This window comes from Lycorma delicatula, chromosome 7 (genome assembly GCF_047948215.1).
Source record: "Lycorma delicatula isolate Av1 chromosome 7, ASM4794821v1, whole genome shotgun sequence".
NCBI lineage: Eukaryota > Metazoa > Arthropoda > Insecta > Hemiptera > Fulgoridae > Lycorma > Lycorma delicatula.
Window position 1 is genome coordinate 106180116 of NC_134461.1, and position 19098 is coordinate 106199213.

Genomic DNA, 19098 nt, shown 5'->3' on the forward strand with positions numbered 1-19098 from the left:
GGTAATTTTATTAAAGATACTAGGATTTATAAAAGTTCTTGTGGACCGGCTTTTGATTAATATAATTGATTTATCAGGCCGCTATCATCGCTGTGTTACTATCTCTTTCAATTTTATTTTTATTTTAAACAAGTTACATCTTTAAAACGAATCGTAGATAATTATTTAAAAATGTTAAATAGTTTAAAAAGAAATTCTTAAGTCCGGTTTAGGTTATCGTCAAGGCAGGAGGTAGATAAGTTGACTCCCCTGGCATAATTGCATCATTTTTTTTTTTAAGTACAGATCGCACATCATTGCCCAGTGGCTCGCCACGCTGGCTGGTTCTGCATTCTTTTTTTCGTTTAATAATCCTTGTTTTGTTTCTGGTTTAGTCTATTACCTGTTTGTGGTAAGCGTATTGTAAATTGCGCAACGAACGAATTTAACTAGTCTAGTTGTTGCGTCATTATGATCTATTATAATTACATTAATTACTTAAGAATTATTTTATCTTTAATGGAATTTCTTCTCATTTTTTTTTCTCTAGAATTTTTATGACTAAAAATTACCTAGTATTCCTATAGGTTTTACATTACAGCCGGTAATTACATTCCAATGATCGACACAATCCGGCTTTTATTATGTGAAAGCGAATAAAGTAATAGATAATTATTTTATTAAAGAGAAAATAATCAGGTTTTAAATTAATAATATTTAAAGAATTTCATTTTCGTAATATTAGTTATATGTATATTCCGGGTAATAACAAAGTACGGTGGTTCTTAAATTTATTTTCAACCATTAAACGTAAAAATATAACGTTTAACTAATGCACCTACCCCGAAACGATTTAATTTTCTATATGAGATCATTACTTTGGCTAGAAAATAATTATAGGCCACATTTCAAACTAGCTGTGAAGAATATATTAAATCGCCTCCATTTTGTTTGTTATCGTAACCCGATTTATTTTTACGTTAAAGCGTTTTTTACGGTGTCTTTTAAAATGATGGGTCACAATCTTACCTTTTCATTAATAATTGTTGGAGGTAACCGCCCATGAATGTGTGGGAGGGGGAAATTGATCGTTTTGATGTTACCATTTGATAAATCTAATTTTTGTAACGGTTCACTGTTAAGGAGTTATTTAAGAGGTAGTTTAAATAATTTTTGAACTAGTTATTAAAAATATTAAATGGCTCCAGTTTGGTTGTGGTTTTCGTAATCTGGCGATTTTACATCAAAATTGCTGTTTTTTTAATTCTGTTTAAAATGTACTGTCATAAACTGTTCTTTATATTTAAAATCTTTGTTTGAGGTGTGGTGGTGGTGGTCTCGAACCGAAAGGTATATCGTTTTGAGGTAGCAGTATTTTCTAAATTTCATTTTTCTGTGTTTAACTCTTGGAAAGTTATTTTAAAGTTGCCGTATGTATATATATATCTTTACTATTATATATACTTCTATATCTATACTATTATTTAAAGTCAAAGGTCAAAGACGGCTTTTGTTTGTTTCTTTTGTTAGAAATATTTCTTGAAAAAAAAATTAAGTATGTAAGCCCTTGGAGATTTGCCAGTGGAAGCACAAACTATAATAAATTGTATTAATGAACAGTGAGTCTCTATCACTGTGTGAGCTGGGTTTCAACTGAATGATTCGAATCAATCGAATAAAAAAATTATAGAATTAAATTTACATTAAGTTAAATCTATAACTATCTGTACTATTATAAAAAGAAGAGGGCTTTTGTTTGTTCGGGACAAACAAAAAACTACTCGATAAATCGCAAATTTTTACCCATCTTTCTTGGCATAACTGAGAAGTTTTTTTAGATATATTTCATATCGAAGAACAAACTGATCGATTGCTTTAAAATTTTCAGGATACATTCGTATACACCGTGGAAGGTTTTAAGCCACAGACCGAGGCCCTACCTCCCTTGAAGGTTAAAATATTAAAAATATTCATTATTTCATCACGCTGAATGACGGTGAAGTTATAAGTTAAAGATATTCATTAAGGAGAAAAAAGATTAATCATTTAACTTCATGCCTCCATAGCAAAGAAATAAGTTACGAATTTTTCGTCGTCGTTAAAAATGTGTGTACTTAAGTTACCATTGCTATTATTATTATTATTCTGTCTTTCGTAATTTAATTTATTTTTCAGGTTTCTATAAAGCCTGAATGCTTTAATTGTTATTGATCAGTATTATTCTCACGGTCATGAGAATAACGAATAGTGCGGGGGTCCAGCAGACGGAGCCCTCTGGGGGGATGGGAATGGCGAGCTCTGCGGGTGTCCAAGACGCCGTTCTCCTGCAACGTGGGAATGGCGAGCGAAGCGAGCTCTGCGGTCCCTGTGTTGGCTCCGGGATTCGCCTGGGTCTAGGTTCCGGTTAGACGGGCCGGCTAGTATATATACTTAAATAGCTATATAGCAGCTGAGAGAAATAATGTATTGTTTGCTGCAGGAAGTGGGTACATTGATTTTTTATTCTTTATTACGGCTTTGATGCATATACTCGTAAAACCATCATAAAGTACTCCCAAAAGGGATCAATCAGAATTGTTTTCTTTGGTAGTAATAATGATTATTTCTCAATTTGTTCTTGTGGTGAACGGAGTGAAATTGTTATTTATAAATTTGAATATCACCTACATTTTATTGCTATTGGCATGTTGATATGAAACGGTATTTTCGAATTTTTGTAGAAGGCAACATTCCTTCCCCCCCCCATTTTCTACATTAACTAAATAAAGGAAAATTAACTGTCTTTGTTATATATATAAAGCCGGTAGTTTGTGCTGGTGGCCCCTGGGTCGGGTTCGCCTGGGCTGACGTGGGCCCCGGGAGGTTTCAAGGGGCGGAATCACCTGGCTGGGACGGTCGGGCGAGCGAAGCGAGCTCCGACCGGCTAGTATTATGTAATCCTAATTTAATAGGAATTTTATCATTAAATTCTTTTCTATCATATTTTATTATTATAAAAAATAATATAATTTATGTTTAAATTGAAATGGCAAAGATTTCTTGTTGATCTTTTGCTTACTGTATTACATTATCTTTTTTTTTTTTAATAAACCACTATTTTATATTGTGTGTTTAAAGATTATTCATTTTCCAGAAAATGTGTGGTAGAACTAAAAGATACGTACAGTATGTCAAGGGGAAAAAAGAGTTTTTGCTTTGTTTTGTATTTAATGTTTTTTTTAAATTTATTGACTTGTTCAGAATTGCAAAAAAATTCTATAATATATCAGTTTTATTGGATACTCTGTTCTCTACTAACCTAAATATATATTTTATAGTTTGTATAGGTATGTCACACCTATTTATAGGTAGGATAAGTTACTTCCTACGCATAGATAGTTATGTCTTCACAGCGTTGTAATTTAGTACAGTTGTCGTCATTATTGTTAAAAATATATGATAGCAGTAGTGGTAATTTGTGGAACAAATATATAAAACTATATATATATAAAATGATGCTAACAATACTACATACATGTTAACATGCGTACAGTTAGTTGTTGCGACGAGATAACTCTCTTGTATGTTTCACAACTAAAAAAACGAGCGTAGGTCGGTGTTGCCGGCGTATTTTCAATAATATATAATGGTTAAGTGTAAATGGATAGCGTGTGGGGAAGAGGTAGGGGAAGTTCTTTCGATCTCTCTAGTCTACTCTACAGTATCTACCTACCTATCAGATATATACAAACACGTATCATGTATGTGACGAAACGACGCAAGGGCTACGTTTATTAACGATAACGTCCTTGTTTCAGCAAACAGACGGTATGCAGCGAAGGCCATCTACTTTTACTGAAACACACCCTTCTTTTCTGCAGCAGCACAAGGTATCTTACAATATATTGCCATTAATGTGGTTATGCTTATTGAGGACATAACCTCAGTTTTTGTCGTGCTTTGTTCCCGGTACTATTATATCATTTACCTTTCTTCTTCTTTTTTCTTCTTCTTCTTCCTCGACACCTATTTATAGAATAAAAATAATTTTATTTATTTTTTATTATGTAAGATTTTCTTTTCTTTAGATTTATTTTATTTTAGTTCAATTGAGGTCGATGACTCGAAAAAAGATTTTTGTTTTAATTGAATTATAAATAAAACTTCATTTTATTGAGAGCTTAGTGATAAATTCTTTATTGCAAGGTCTTTTTATTGTACAGAAGGAGGGAGTTCGGTTTATAGTTGTGTACTGGAATTCTTCTACGTTGTGCAATAGGATTTTTTTTAATGAATAATGTATACTACGGCTTGTTGGTCCTACTTTCTATTGAATTTATACAATTTAGGATGCTTGATTCAGTTCTATAAGCGCAGTTAAATACGTATTCATATTTAATATTTGAATGCCCCTGTTTATTGTTTTAATCCCTATTACATATCTTTTGTTTTTGTTGTATGAAGGAAAGATCCTACGAATCTTATCATATATAATTTTATTTTGACGAACAAAGACAACTTTTAAAAGCAGCATAGAGAGATGCATTGTAGCAGTTCTGTAGTAGTACTATTAACAGAATAGAATTTATTTCCTGTGCAGTACATAATCTCTACAGTGATATCTATATTTGAATAGTTCAAGTACTATATATTTAATATAAATAAGAAATTTATATAAATATAAACATATGTGTTAAGAAATTCAGAAGGAAATCTGGCACACACTGATAAAGAAAATGCCAACATCATGAGAGAAAGCTTTAGAAAACTTCTGAATTGTGAAGAACCAAAAGAACTTCTGGAAATAAACACAAATATCCAGATTAAAACACCAAGAGAAAACATCCTTCCACCAACATTAGCAGAAGTAAAGATAGCTCTGAAGCAAATGAAAAACAACAAAGCAAGTGGAGAAAATTTCCTCCTGACTGCAGAATTATGGAAGAACGCGTCAGAAAAAATACATAGAAATCTCCACAAAGAAGTGTAAAAATATGGCACAAAGAGGAATTTCCGAAAAAATGAAAAACCGCAATAATCCACCCTTTACATAAAAAAGGTGATAAAATCAACCCTGACTACTATAGGGGAATTTCCTTACTAGATTGCACTTACAAAATTCTATCAAGAATAATTTACAACAGAATGAAAGACCAACTGGAACGAGAACTAGGGGAATACCAAGGGGGATTTAGACCATGGCGAGGCTGCCCGAACAAATTCTAAATTTAAAATTAATTATAGGGTGTCATAAACTAAGGAATAAACGAGTTTTGTACAAAACTCGTGAATATTTTATACATTAGTAGCAGCCCCGGCAATGCTTCCCTGTTCCTAGATTTGAATATATATATATATAGATTAAATGAACGCAATTGAAAGTTTGATTAAACATTAAAACAAATGAGCATTACGGAACTTCACAAAGTTTAACCTTCCCTTTTTTCTTTTCTCCCGCGCATAAATCGGTCAGTAGGTTTTTAGTTTATAGCGGATACACATAAAACCATTGCCTTTTATATTTATATACAAGAAGAATGTCTGTTTGTATATTTGTTTGTTTCTTCCGTAAATATCTCGACACCGGCGCCACCTAGCGGGTATAGTTTTTGCAAAAATATTTATTTTTACGTAACTATATATTCTGAATATTAGCCTGATCGGTCCTTAAATGCAATTTTTGTAAGTATCTCAACCCCAGCGCCACCTAGCGGGTCCAATTTAATGTAGCATGAATGGTATAGAAACGCACACGGGACAAACAAACAAGCAAACATTCATTTATATATATATATATATCAGTCATTTAATATGGCATTGTGGATTTTTGTGACGATTGTGTCAATCGTAGTGGTTTTTGCGATCGCTATAATAATGGGATGATGAAGTCTAAGTGTTCTTCATCTTGAACGGATGTACGATTACGTTTAAATTCAGCAGTCCATTTTTTAACGTCGAAAACGAAGAGAAGATTCGTTTAAAGTGAAATCTAATAATTTTTGTTTGTCATTCGGGGTTAAACCTTTTAAAATAAAGTACCTTATAACAGCTCGAAGGCTCTAGTTTGTCCATTTTTCAGAAATTGCAAAAGCGGTTCGTTTTTTTAGATCGCTACTAACAAAAAACTAAACGCACGCGTGTGAAACTTCGCAGAACGCCATCTACAGAATCATTTCACGAATAACAGTCATTTTGGTCATTCTTTGTCAGACCGAAAATTTTCCCAACGACTCTAGTTCGGAATACTAGTATTACTACTATTTCATACTAGTATTATCGTATGTTCCAACAATAGATTTAGCTATAAATTATTATTTCCTGTAATAATATTACGGTTAGTAGTGTATTACAATGTATTCACCATATATTTACATCTAAAATTGCATCAGAATATCTCTGTAAAAATAGCAAATAATCAAAAATTCGTTTTATTTTTACAAAAGGAGTATTTTTTTTTTACAACCAAATTTTTTTTACTTAGAATTTTTTTAACTTGTTACAAATAAACATTACGTTTTATGTTATCTATATACAATGCCAGACTTACCGCAAATGTGACATCAACAAGTTACTTTACCTTAAAAGTTGGGTAGTACGTGGAATAATGAAAGGCCTCTACTATATAAAGCTCAAGATATACAGCGTGAGCAACAAAAAACCGAACCCGTAATGAAACTGCTGCCCAAACTGTTTATGAAAGACTCTCCCACAACTAGCGCGACTAGTGTATGTATATGTTACTGCTGATTCTTGCTGCCGTTTGTCAGGTGGTTACTTGTCAGTGCAGCACACGTTTTGTTGCATTGCAATATTGTGAGTGCAGTTGTAAAATATGCCTTATTCAATCCAGGAGAGGATAGCTATAGTTGAGGCCTATATTCGTTCTGAATCGTTTGAAGAATCACGTCAAGTATTCATAGAAAAATTTCTGAATGCCTGTATCCCAGCGAAGGGTAGAGTACACGATTTAGTTAAAAAAAATGGCGTACAACAGGTTCGGTTTCAAATGTAAAACGAAATAGGCAACCTTCCGTTAGGACTCCACAGGCCATTGCCGATAGTGAAAGGAGAATTACTGTCGGTCCAAAAAAATCACTACGCAAGTTATCCCTACAATCTGGTGTTAAATACACATCTTGTAAATTTCTTTACGAATTGAGATTGAAACCATACAAGGTTACAACTGTGCAACAACTGAAGGAGACAGACAACGAGCTGTCAGCAGAGGACGGTGGCCTCCACGTTTCCCAGAGTTGCTATTTGCGATTTTTTCCTTTGTAGCTACTTAAAGGAGAGAGTTTATTCACGTAATCCCCAAAATATTGATGAAGCGAAGGCGAACATTTGAGAAGAAATAAACGCAATTGACAACAACGTTTTGCGTCAGACGACCCTCAATATGATCAGTCAGTCAATAAATAATAATTCAGTGGTAATTAAAAAAAAATGAAAAAGTTTATTAGTGAAATAAAATTTTATGTACTTTTAAAAATGTGTAAATGTAATTTAGAAGGCATTGCATATGTGTATATGCAATAGATTTGGTGAAACATCATTAACATCATTAAACATTATTTAATATTAATTGAAAATTATAATTTAGAATCGTATTATTTTTGGTTTTTCTTAGCAAATTCTTATAAAAATTGTATATTTATTTTTTTAAATTCATTTTATTTGACAGAAAAATAAAATAGATTTTTGAATTGTATTCAATTTAAAGTGATTGTTGAATTATTTTTTACTTGGGGGTAATATGCACAAGATTTCTGAATTTTTGGTGTGTTGGAAGCAAAAGTTATTAATAAACTATTCTGTTTAATAAACTCCTGTATACCGGTTGCAAATAGTAATTTTGACCTTACGGTGTAGAATAATCGGTTTTTATTATTGGATTATTGGGTAAACAATTTATTTAAAAGAGTAATCAGGGGACTTTTACTCTAACCTTATATTTCAGGTAAGATGGTCGAATTAATAATTGTATAAATATTTGATGTTGATAAAAAATAATATTTCAGCAATCCTGTAACTGTCCATTTTATTAAAGAATCGTATCTCACTTTCAAATGAATAAGTTTAAATGAAGCGCAGCAAAAAATGTGTATACGTAATTTAATAGGTGTACAAAGAAGTCATATGGTGTCCACAACAGATTTTTTAAATTGAACCTCGACGTAAGCCTTCTAATTTGTTAAAATGAACTTTGGCATAAGACTTCTAATTTTTTTAAATCGAATCTTGAGAAGTGGGGACCCAACAACCCATCTCGCTTAATCTCACCCCACCATTATCGTTATAGTTAGACCGTCTCCGTTTTTATGTTCTTTTACTTAAATTAGATTAAATTTTTTGAATGTGTAAATTTAAAATATCATGAGAAATTATATAAATTATGTCATACGACCGGAACAGGAAGAATCGTCACCGTTAAGCCCAAATAAAGTCGAGAAACCAGAGAGGCGCGAAAGTTTAGTTACGAGTTCAAAATAGATAGACTAATCTGATATAACTTAAATATATAAACAGGACATAAAACAGTGCAGAAGTCGATGTATAAACTACGTCGACTTTTACAAATAATCGCTTTCGAATTCTAATCCGGTTCTGTCTGCGTTACTGAGTGCATTATCTGTTCTTATGTAGAAAACAAGAATTCTCTCGTAATACCTTCGCGAGCTGTTAAATATAGGTAGACATTTTTCTCACATCAAGATATCTAATATATACGTTAAAAATATTTATTACGAAAAATATGTTTCTACCAAATACATCACAAGATAAATTCTTTAGATCTAATATCACATCCCCGTCTGTCAACCTTTTTACTTTTTGCAAGTCCTTTCTGACTTACCTATTCTCCAAATTATTATGGTAACAAGAAGTTAATCGTATTAAAAAACAAATTTAATAAATACATGCACGCAGTTATAACGGAATGCAACTGTAAGACAGTAGAATGTGAAAAAGTGCAATTTTTTTAGAAGGATATATAACTGCTATTTTAAGTGAAACAAGTAATGTTGAACAAGGATATTATTAAAGGTTATAGGTTAGAAAAAAATGACAAACCGTGAAAATATATGTTATGAATATTCTAACGACTATAGTACAATAACGATTATAATCTGTAAAGATATGCTTTCAACACAATATTCTTTATGACAATAAGCAAGAAATATAATAGAAATACACATTTGCAAAATTTTTACATAAGGTGGGCTGAAAATTAAGCAACGTGTTTTACGTCAAATATTATTTACAAAGTATATAAAATTAATACACGTTGTGGTATTCTAATTTTAATTTAAAAGTAACAATATACAGAACTACTGATTAATTTCTTAGCCGTTATAATCGTTTGACAGCTTTCATAGAAATTTATGTCATTTTTTTATCTCTGTTATTGTGTAAATCTACATACGCTAACTATATTCAGTATTTTTAGACATTTTTAATGCGTTTAAATTTTATATTTCACTTACATATTTACTTTATTCATTTCCTTCAAACAGCTGGTAAACTATTTTCAACCTTGGTAATCAACGTTAAAATTAAAAAACATCAAATTAATCAATTCAACGATAAAATTAATCGATCCAATATAATCTGACACAAAAGTTTCTTCTCTAATTGTTTTGTTATGAAATAACTTTTCTCAAATTGTAATCCTCAAGATAATCCCTTGTGGTCCTCTAGATTAAGAATTAATAAAAAAAATGAAAAAAACAAATTCAAGAGAATTGTGTATATATACTATAGTTTAGAATCTTAAAGAAAAAATATCATATTTTTGTTGTAAAAAAAAAACCACACACATATTGAACGCTGTTTACAAATCCCACGTAATACACGTATATTTTTTTCTTCTGAAAAATATCTACTCTACTCAAAGAAAGGGAATTGCTGTTCAAGTAGTTACTTACGTGTAAACTTCGGTTCGGCAGGTTTCAGAATTTAAATTATCACTTAGTCTTTTCTCGCCTTACAATTTTCAATCGTAAGAAATCCACTTACATGGTGGACGTTAGTTGTTTATATTAAAAAATGTCCATGACACATAATGGAAAGCTGGATCACCGAAGAACGTCATCATGATAAACTTCATGTAGATAGTGTTAACCCAGAATTTGCGAGTGAGTTTGATATTACTATCGTGGATGTTGGTACCATTGAAGTAATATCGAGTATTAGCTGTTCAAAGTAAAATGTTTTCGAAAAAACACATAGTTATATGAATTTTAATTTAATTGTTTTAGTAATGAAAGTGAATCAAAATCACAGAGCGTTGTGTTACAAGCAGCTTTCAATCGACTATATAAAACCTGTGAAATTGCAACACTTGAAAACGAAACATATGAGAGTAAAAGTAAATCTGTCAAAAGTTTTGAACGATATGTTGAAAAACTGAATGAAGATACCAATGATATTTCTAGTGTAGGTTCGGGAACTAAAAAAGCCTTAAAATCTTCATGTACTGTTAGTTTACATATCGTGAAAAACGAGAAACTCCATACTGTAAGTGAGACCTTAATATACTTCCAGCTGAAAAATATTTAAAAAAACAAGTTGCCGAGTCCCGGCGACTGGGACGAGATCTGGGAACGGCATAGCCAGGCCCGGATCCTCAAAGCTAGAGGCAGGCAAACAAAGTTAATAAAAGACCGACTCCCGGCTGGCGGGGGACTCCGGGAACGGCATAGTTGGGCCTGGGTTCACCCCTGTCCCGTCAGTTAAGAGGCAGGTTAATGATGGTAAAAAATCCAGAACCGGTGGGCCGACCTGCCGTGCCGGACATATTGCCGGCGGGTGGAAAGGCCCATTTAGAATCGCAGGACACTCCTCTGGGTTGAGTTGGTATCCGCATTCTTGATTATAGGACCAGCCCAGAGGAGCAGGGAAAAACCTGATAAGATTGGTTTCTTACTTCAGATACGAGATTGGCAATAGCATTCACGAATATAAATTATTTTTTAAGATTTTGTCGACTCTCTCAACTCGGGAACTTAATTTAAATTTTTTCAATGAATGGATATAATGGTCTGAAATTCGTTGAAATTTGAGTAGGTTTTTGTTAGGATGGTGCTTGTGCTCCATCGGAGGCAAAGTGGCACTGTAGTTAGAGTCACAGTCTTGGCTTCCGATGTTAACCTGGATTCATTGTTTCATTCACAAGAAAGCTTTGGCGCAGCCTTAGAATAATAAAATTTATTAATCATACGAATACTGAATGTTTTTGTTGGTTTGCGATGACAAATAGCTTCTACATCATTTTGAAGTTTACAGGCTCTCAAAGAGGTAATGACCACCTTACTTCTTTGAATTAAGAGAAGTCCTTGTAAACGAAATCGGCCATGATTATACATAATTTCTTACCGATGACTTGCGGCTAAAAATATCAACATGTCTTTCTGAAATTTCAAAATTAAACGAACTAAATATCTCTCTTAAAGTAATTTTTTGACCCTTTTAAATCTCATGACAAAATAAAGAGGTTTTTTTGGAAATTTTTTTGTGGATCAATTGTGTAAAACACAGAAATATTTTACTATTTCCACCCCTTGAGTCTTTTTTCTAATTGTAAAACGATTTCGTTATTGAAAAATAACTACGCCGACGACATAAGGGTATTCCCATCTCGAAATCTAGTCACAATTTTAAATTATTTTCTAACTAGTTTAATTAATACGTGATTAATATTTATGGTTTAACGATCCTTTCCGTTATGATATTAAAAATAACAAATTATCATTAAATTAAAGAGAATTGAACTTCGAATGACGCCGGAGTTAAAAATAACTCAAAAGGAAGGTACGGTTACTTTCTAGATCTCATCGTCAATAAAAAGGAATTTAATAGACCTTATGTAAGTATTTTAAAAACTAAATTTAGCTTGGTTCTATATATCTGAAATTGTTTTTTTTCACTAACCGACATAAAAACAAAATATATAAATCGACCCGATGTATGTAGCGATTTCAGAGTTAAACTCACCATTATACGAGGGTTATTTATTTTCAAGGTCCGATCGGTCACGAAATTAAAACCAAAGTGAAAATAAAAAATTTTTTATTTGTAACATATACTTACTTAGTTACGCTATTTCTCTACATAGTCGCCACTCCGATTTAGACATTTGTCGTAGCGTGGTACCAACTTTCAATACCCTAGTCATAGAACGGAGCCGCCTGTGTTTTCAGCAATGTTTCTACGCCGGTCTGCAGACCGATATCTGTGCCAAAATGTTATCCTCCTAGCCAGCGTTTCATGTGAGCAAAGAGGTAAAAATCGGATGGAGCCAAATCCGGGCTATATGGTGGGTGAATAAGAAATAAGCGGAGAGGAAATTTGTCATCAGGAATTGTCATTCACCATGACAATGCTCGGCCGCACAATGTATTCTCGCCGCATACTGTGACCAATCATAAGGTGAGAGTAATTCTTATCATTATCAGGCACGAAATTCCACCCAATCGTATTCTTTCTTTTTTAACCAATCATAAGGTGAGAGTAATTCTTATCATTATCAGGCACGAAATTACAACCAATCGTATTCATTCTTTTTTAACCAATCATAAGGTGAGAATAATTCTTATCATTATCAGGCGCAAAATTCCACCCAATCGTATTCTTTCTTTTTTAACCAATCATAAGGTGAGAGTAATTCTTATCATTATCGGGCACGAAATTCCACCCAATCGTATTTTTTCTTTTTTAACCAATCATAAGGTGAGAGTAATTCTTATCATTATCAGGCACGAAATTCCAACCAATCGAATACTTTTGGTTTTTTACCCAATCATAAGGTGAGAGTAATTCTTGTCATTATCAGACACAAAATTCCAACCAATCATATTCGTTGTTTTTTAACCAATCATAAGGTGAGTCTAATTCGTATCATCATCATGAATGAAATTCGTACACTGCGCTGTAACAAAGAAGCTCCTGTAGCGTTTTCGTTGGGAATCACCCATCATCCAGCCCGGACTTGGCTCCATCCGATTTTCACATCTTTGCTCACATGAAACGCTGGCTAGGAGGCTAACATTTTGGCACAGATATCGATCTGCAGACCAGCGTAGAAACACGGCCGAAAACACAGGCGGCTCCGTTCTATGACGAGGGTATTGGAAAGTTGGTACCACGCTACGACAAATGTCTAAATCGGAGTGGCGACTATATAGAGAAATAGCGTAACTAAGTAAGTACTTGTTACAAATAAATTTTTTTTTATTTAACTGTGGTTTTAATTTCGTGACCGATCGGAACTTGAAAAAAAATAACCCTCGTACATCCAAACTTTCAACAGCTGTGCAAGGGTTCGGCAGGCACATTCATTTCTTTAATGTAAATATTAACTATATTTACGAGTATTTCATTAATAAATTAAAACCTGTATAATTATAATATATTTCTGATGATAGCCGTCAATTATTATTATATATGTTTCCGTGAAAGACCGATATCTAGTAAATGTCGATATTCTCCGGTGAATGTCGATACATTCCAAATACGTCGGTGAAAGACCAAAATATATTTCCTTATTTGACCGGTATACTTGTCGACAAACACAGTTAAGCTGTGGTGAGAGTTGAAATGATAAATAGAAATTAAAAAAAAATCACCTGATACCAATCTCTAAGCTAAATAGATTATGAGAAACCTTCGTAAAAAAAGGAAATTTAGATTTAAGCCAAACATAATTTAACCTCGTCTAATGAACGTTAAATATACAAATTATATATGTTATTCTCCAACACTGGAGGCGACTAATCAAATTCACCGTATTTATAAAAAGATTTAATCATATTTTCAGCATTTTATAAATTGAAAGGGCTAAACAGGATATAAAGAATATGTTAACTGTGTGGATGAACGATAACGATACAAATAAATGATCAGATGGTTTGTCCTTTGTTCAGTTTTCTTATAAAAATATTTTTATTCAACTTTCACCGTCAGTTCAAGCTGAATGTGGTGAATTTAATTAATCGCCTCCAGTGTTGGAGAATAACATTTAACGTTCATTAGACGAGGTTAGCGAGCGTAGGTTGTGTTTGGCTTAAATTTAACTTCTTTTTTTTCCTAGGGTTTCTCGTAATCTGTTTACCTTAGAAATTGGTGACTTTTCTTCTTTTTTTCAATTTCTAGTTATCGTTTCAACTTCATCGGAGCTTATCTGTATTTGACGACATATACCGCCCGAATAAGAAAATATTACGATCTTTCACCGATGTATTAGGTATGTGTCGACATTCACCAGAGAATATTGACATTCTCTAATGTCAGTCTTTCACGGTAACACACACACACACACACACACACACACACACACACACACACATATATATATATATATATATACAAAGCGGTATTGGCTAGTTCGTCTAAAACGAATCTACCTAAACGCAAACAAAAAATGATTTGTTTGTAAGTAAATAAAGCTCTTAATTGTTGTTCCTTTATGACTAAAATGCTATTAAACATATTTACTTACAAACAAATCATTTCTTGTTTGCGTTTAGGTAGATTCGTTTTGGACGAACTAGCTAATTACCACTTTTAGGCTAATTTTTTTTATCTTTACGTTAATATGTATTTTCTATAGATTATTCTTTTAATTAATTTCCTACAGCGTATGATAAATGTCTGACCGGAATTCGAACTACCTTCGAATCATTGGCGAAGATGTTCCTATTCCTTCACGAAGATCGGTAACTATTTTAAATTATCAATAACATTTATGTTTAAATTCATAATTTCCACATTTATTTAGTGTAAAATTAATGTAGTGAACCTCAAACTTAGTCGAGATTTTTTAAAGGTCTAATGTTTTTCTTAAGTAGGCATTACTTAAGTTAACAATCAACACTTTATTAAATGATTTTAAGTCAGTATATCTGAAACATGATACTCCTATGCTCTTCCCATCTGTATTATTATTATACATTTAGTTTTTTTACGCGTAAAAAATATTATAATGTGGTCGTATAAACTAAGAAGTTTGATCTTGAGAAGATTAAATTTCTTTTGTTTCCAGTTCCTCTTATGCCGTACTTACGTTAGTGAATTTACCTGTGCGTGTCTGTGACATTACATTGTAAACTATGACGTAAAAAGGAAAATTTATAATATATACATCGCATTTTTATGTCATTGCAATTATTATATATGTACTACACACATAAATATATGCATATACAAATTTAGTTTGTAAATTTACTGAGATTTTTTTTTCCGTATCTTATTAAAATATGTTTTCGTTTTTTGATTATGTCGTCGCGACTAACGCGAAATATTTAATAATTTTTTTTCAGTTATTTCATTTGTAACGTAATTTATATATATACCTGTATATATTGGGTTCATAAGAAACTCTTATTAAAGCTTTGCTTTTCAAGTTATAGCTCTTTTTTTGTGCTCAAAGAATAAAACAAAGTCATACGGAAATTTTTAGAACTTTAAATTCTTAAATGGCGGTAATGGTTTCATGTGCTTTATAACTTGAAAAATTGATTAAAACAGTTCACAAAATTGTGCATCAAGTAATTTTGGAAAATGATTGTAAAAGACATTAAATTGCAACCCAATTTTTTATTTTTTACGTCTAACTATTTTGTTAAATTCAGCAAACAAATAAAATTTTGCAACAAAATTTGTAGAGAATTTAATTCTGAGCAAATCATAAGCAACGTCAAATAAACATGAAGATAAGTTTAGATTTCGCCTAATTAAGGTCTTATTTTTCTTAGGCAGATTTGTTAAGAATTGAAAAATAACGATACTTGCAAAGAAAAGTTTTTGCAAAATCGCACTCCCACTCCAAAAAATTCTCTTGTAGTCATCTGCTATGTTGTGACGTCACAGGTGAGTGGTAGAACTAAATAAATAATAATATTTTTGGTGTAAAAAATTATTTGGTCTGATTGGTTCTCGAACTCGGTACCTGGTGCGTTAAGTCTCGCAGCTACACTAGCTCTCCGACCGTACAAGCGAAACTTATTCTATGTATGTTTGAAGTTACATTAGTTTAGATATTGCCGACCGTAGACGCTAGTTCCGGCACACCTGCGCGAATTAAATACGGTACGCGCGCGCGGTTTAGTTAGAATCGTTGAATTAAATAAACGAAAAAATATTATATTTAATTAAAATTATAAATATTTTAAGTTAAGTTACGTGTGTAAGCCGTGCATCAGAAACAACCCACACTTGTAGGACTTTTCCGGAACGTCAGCTTATTTCTTATACGAAAAAAGCTGGCGATTTGTTGTCAGGTTTTTTCCCTTATACTAATAATATCGTATGATCCACAGATAGTAAATCCATTGACGTTAGGTCAAGTCAAATCAGGTCACAAAAAAAGGTCAGGTGTTCTGGGATTTAATTTTTTCAAAAGTTGCTAGAGATAAAGTTCTGGGACGTATTATATTACATTTTTCAGATCAAAAACCATATGAACCAACCAAATTACTTCTTCATTTATGTTCGAAGAATTTTAATGTGATTTCATTATATATTCATTTTATATTCTTACAGGAATCGGGGCAAAAGTTTTCAAAGCTATAATTCGAAATCAAAACGTTCCTGGAACTATGTTTATATGAACGTTTTTTTTTTTTTTTATTTTCACTTGAAGAACATATCCTGTAATTATTTACTTTTTTCGTATAGGCGCCCTGTATATTTGTACTAAAAATATTCGTATAAAACTACAGTTTTTACATTTTTAACTTATTGATATAAGTATTACTTGAAAAATTACTGTTATCCGGAAAATCGTAGGCTGAGAAACGCCTAGATTTAGTAAGAACATTGAGTAAAGATGTATTTGGACGTATCTTTGTGCGTTTCATAAAGTCGAGTTAGTTTATAGATATATATACACACACACACACACACACACACACACACACACACACAAAAAAAAGATACTTTTCTTCAGTTCTTGAATCTTTTTTAAGTAATACAAGAAGACAATCTTTTAATTTTGCTTTTAAGCAAGCTACTCGTAGTAAGCTTTAGATTCATCGACAAAGATATAAATTTAATTAATTATGTAGTTAATAGACGCAGTTAAACAATAATTTAATATTTTTAATTATGTAGGTTAAGTTAATTGTTAAATGTTAACAGAATATGAAGTTAATTCCGTTTTTTACATAAATTATTTTTTTTATTTCATTGTTTCTTCTCCGCATTTGATGAAGTTTTTCCTTGTGTTTTTCAGACCGTTTCTTTTTTTACGTGTTTGTATTATCAAACTACAGTAATAATATGTGCGAATTTATTAAACAACCGTGAAATAGGTGTGCAGTACAATTTAGAATATACTACATAATCTAGTATAATTTAATGTTTATAAAATACAAAAATAAAGTAGATTAAAATACACAAAACAGTGTAGAATGTACTTCAATAGGCATATAATACTATATCTCTACAAATCGTCTATCAAATCTAAGTCAAATCGTCCATCACAAATGCCGTAATAATTCAGTCAGTGACAATGTTTTTGAATATAGTTCTGTAAAGTGTAACTGGTAAAAATCCGCTAAAGTAGTTAACCTACTGTTAACTTAAATGTAGTACAAACGAAGTGTGCTGATATTCGATCTAAAAAAAAAAGTATAAATAACTGAATATTGTATTATATAATTATAATATTATTATATTGTATTATATAATTGTTTACATCAAACTGAAGTAAGATTTTTATTAAAAATGAACGTAAATAAAAAATAGATTGGCCACTTGGAAGGGGGATAAAAACAGAACTTAATGTCAGTTTGTTTTTTTGTTTTCATTAAAAAATACTACAGTATTAAAAGTGATGTAAGATTTGTTGAAGGGCCAGAAGAGAGGTCGTCAAGTCAGTTTGATTTCAGTGAAAGTTTGTTCGCTGTTATTTTTGCTTGTTTTGTATATACTATAACCGACATTCAGCAAGATGAATGTTTGTTTTGATTATATGAAGAAAAAAGTTATCTATGTCGTCCCCGTTACTCCGACCAGAGTATCATCAAGAAAGAAAAAAAAATGCATGTTTGTTAAGAATGAACTTTTTCTATATTGTATTTACAATTGTATTGTAATATACAATAATGCAACTATAATTTAATCAGGTGATTAGTGTGTGGTTTTTGTTCTTTTTTTTGAGTTAGCCGTTTGACTGTTCTTTTTTTCTATGCTAATATTTTAACCTCAATATAATTAGCCTTCCTTATTTTTTTGCTTTATGTATTTGAATTTTTGTATTCCTCTTTAAGTTTTTACTTTCTACACGTGCTTCTACAAATCAATTAACGTTGGAAGTTTAAGAATTAAGTTCTACCAGTCTAGTTCGTCCCTTTTCAAGATTCTTCCTCAACTTTTTCTCCTCACTTTAATATTTTTTCATTTTATATTTTATAAACCCATCTAATCTTTAATGTCCTTCTTAACTCATATTTCTCTCTTCTTACCTTTCTGACTTTAATATTGACCACCTTTTACTATCGTGAAGCGCTCTACTCCACACCATTATTTTTATGATTTCTAAAGAAAAAAAGAATTTTTGTATAAAAAAATCTAATTTCTTTACAAAATTCTGCCGCAAATTCTTCCTTAGTATTCGTTTAAGGTTTCTTCATTTCAAGCTTTATCAACTGCACATGTGATAGCGTCTCGGCCTTTCATCCGGAGATCCCGGTCAGGCATGGCATTTTCACACGCTACAAAAGTTGTCATACATCTCATCCTCTGAAGCACTAACGGTGGTCCCGAAGGTTAAAAAAAAGAACCTTTATCTCCTAATTTTCAACTTCCTCCTGTGTAACACGTTTAAAAATCTCCATTTTCTCCTTTCCGTTTTCTTATTTTCAATGTTTCATTATCGTGATGTATACCACTCACTATAAATGTTTGTAGTGTCAATATAAATATTTTTTAAGAATCGGCAAAAAATAAATATATTTTTTTAATAAACTTCCAAACGATCGTAAGACCGGTCATTATCAGGAATAGAAGGAATTTATCCAAAAAAAAAGGAAGGATAATTCAAAAAGGTCCAATAAAGTTCAATAAAGGTCCAAAAAGTCACGTAAAAGTCGCATCTTTTTCTCTAAACCAACTCGATGGCAAAAATTTAATACAAAAACA

General features: G+C 31.8%; 1 protein-coding gene across 1 annotated transcript in view; it reads left to right on the plus strand.

Moving 5' to 3' along the window:
- Window positions 1-19098, plus strand: part of Hr39 (Nuclear hormone receptor FTZ-F1 beta) — a 438812-nt gene that overhangs the window by 103896 nt on the left and 315818 nt on the right. The gene's annotated exons all lie outside the window — the stretch shown is intronic.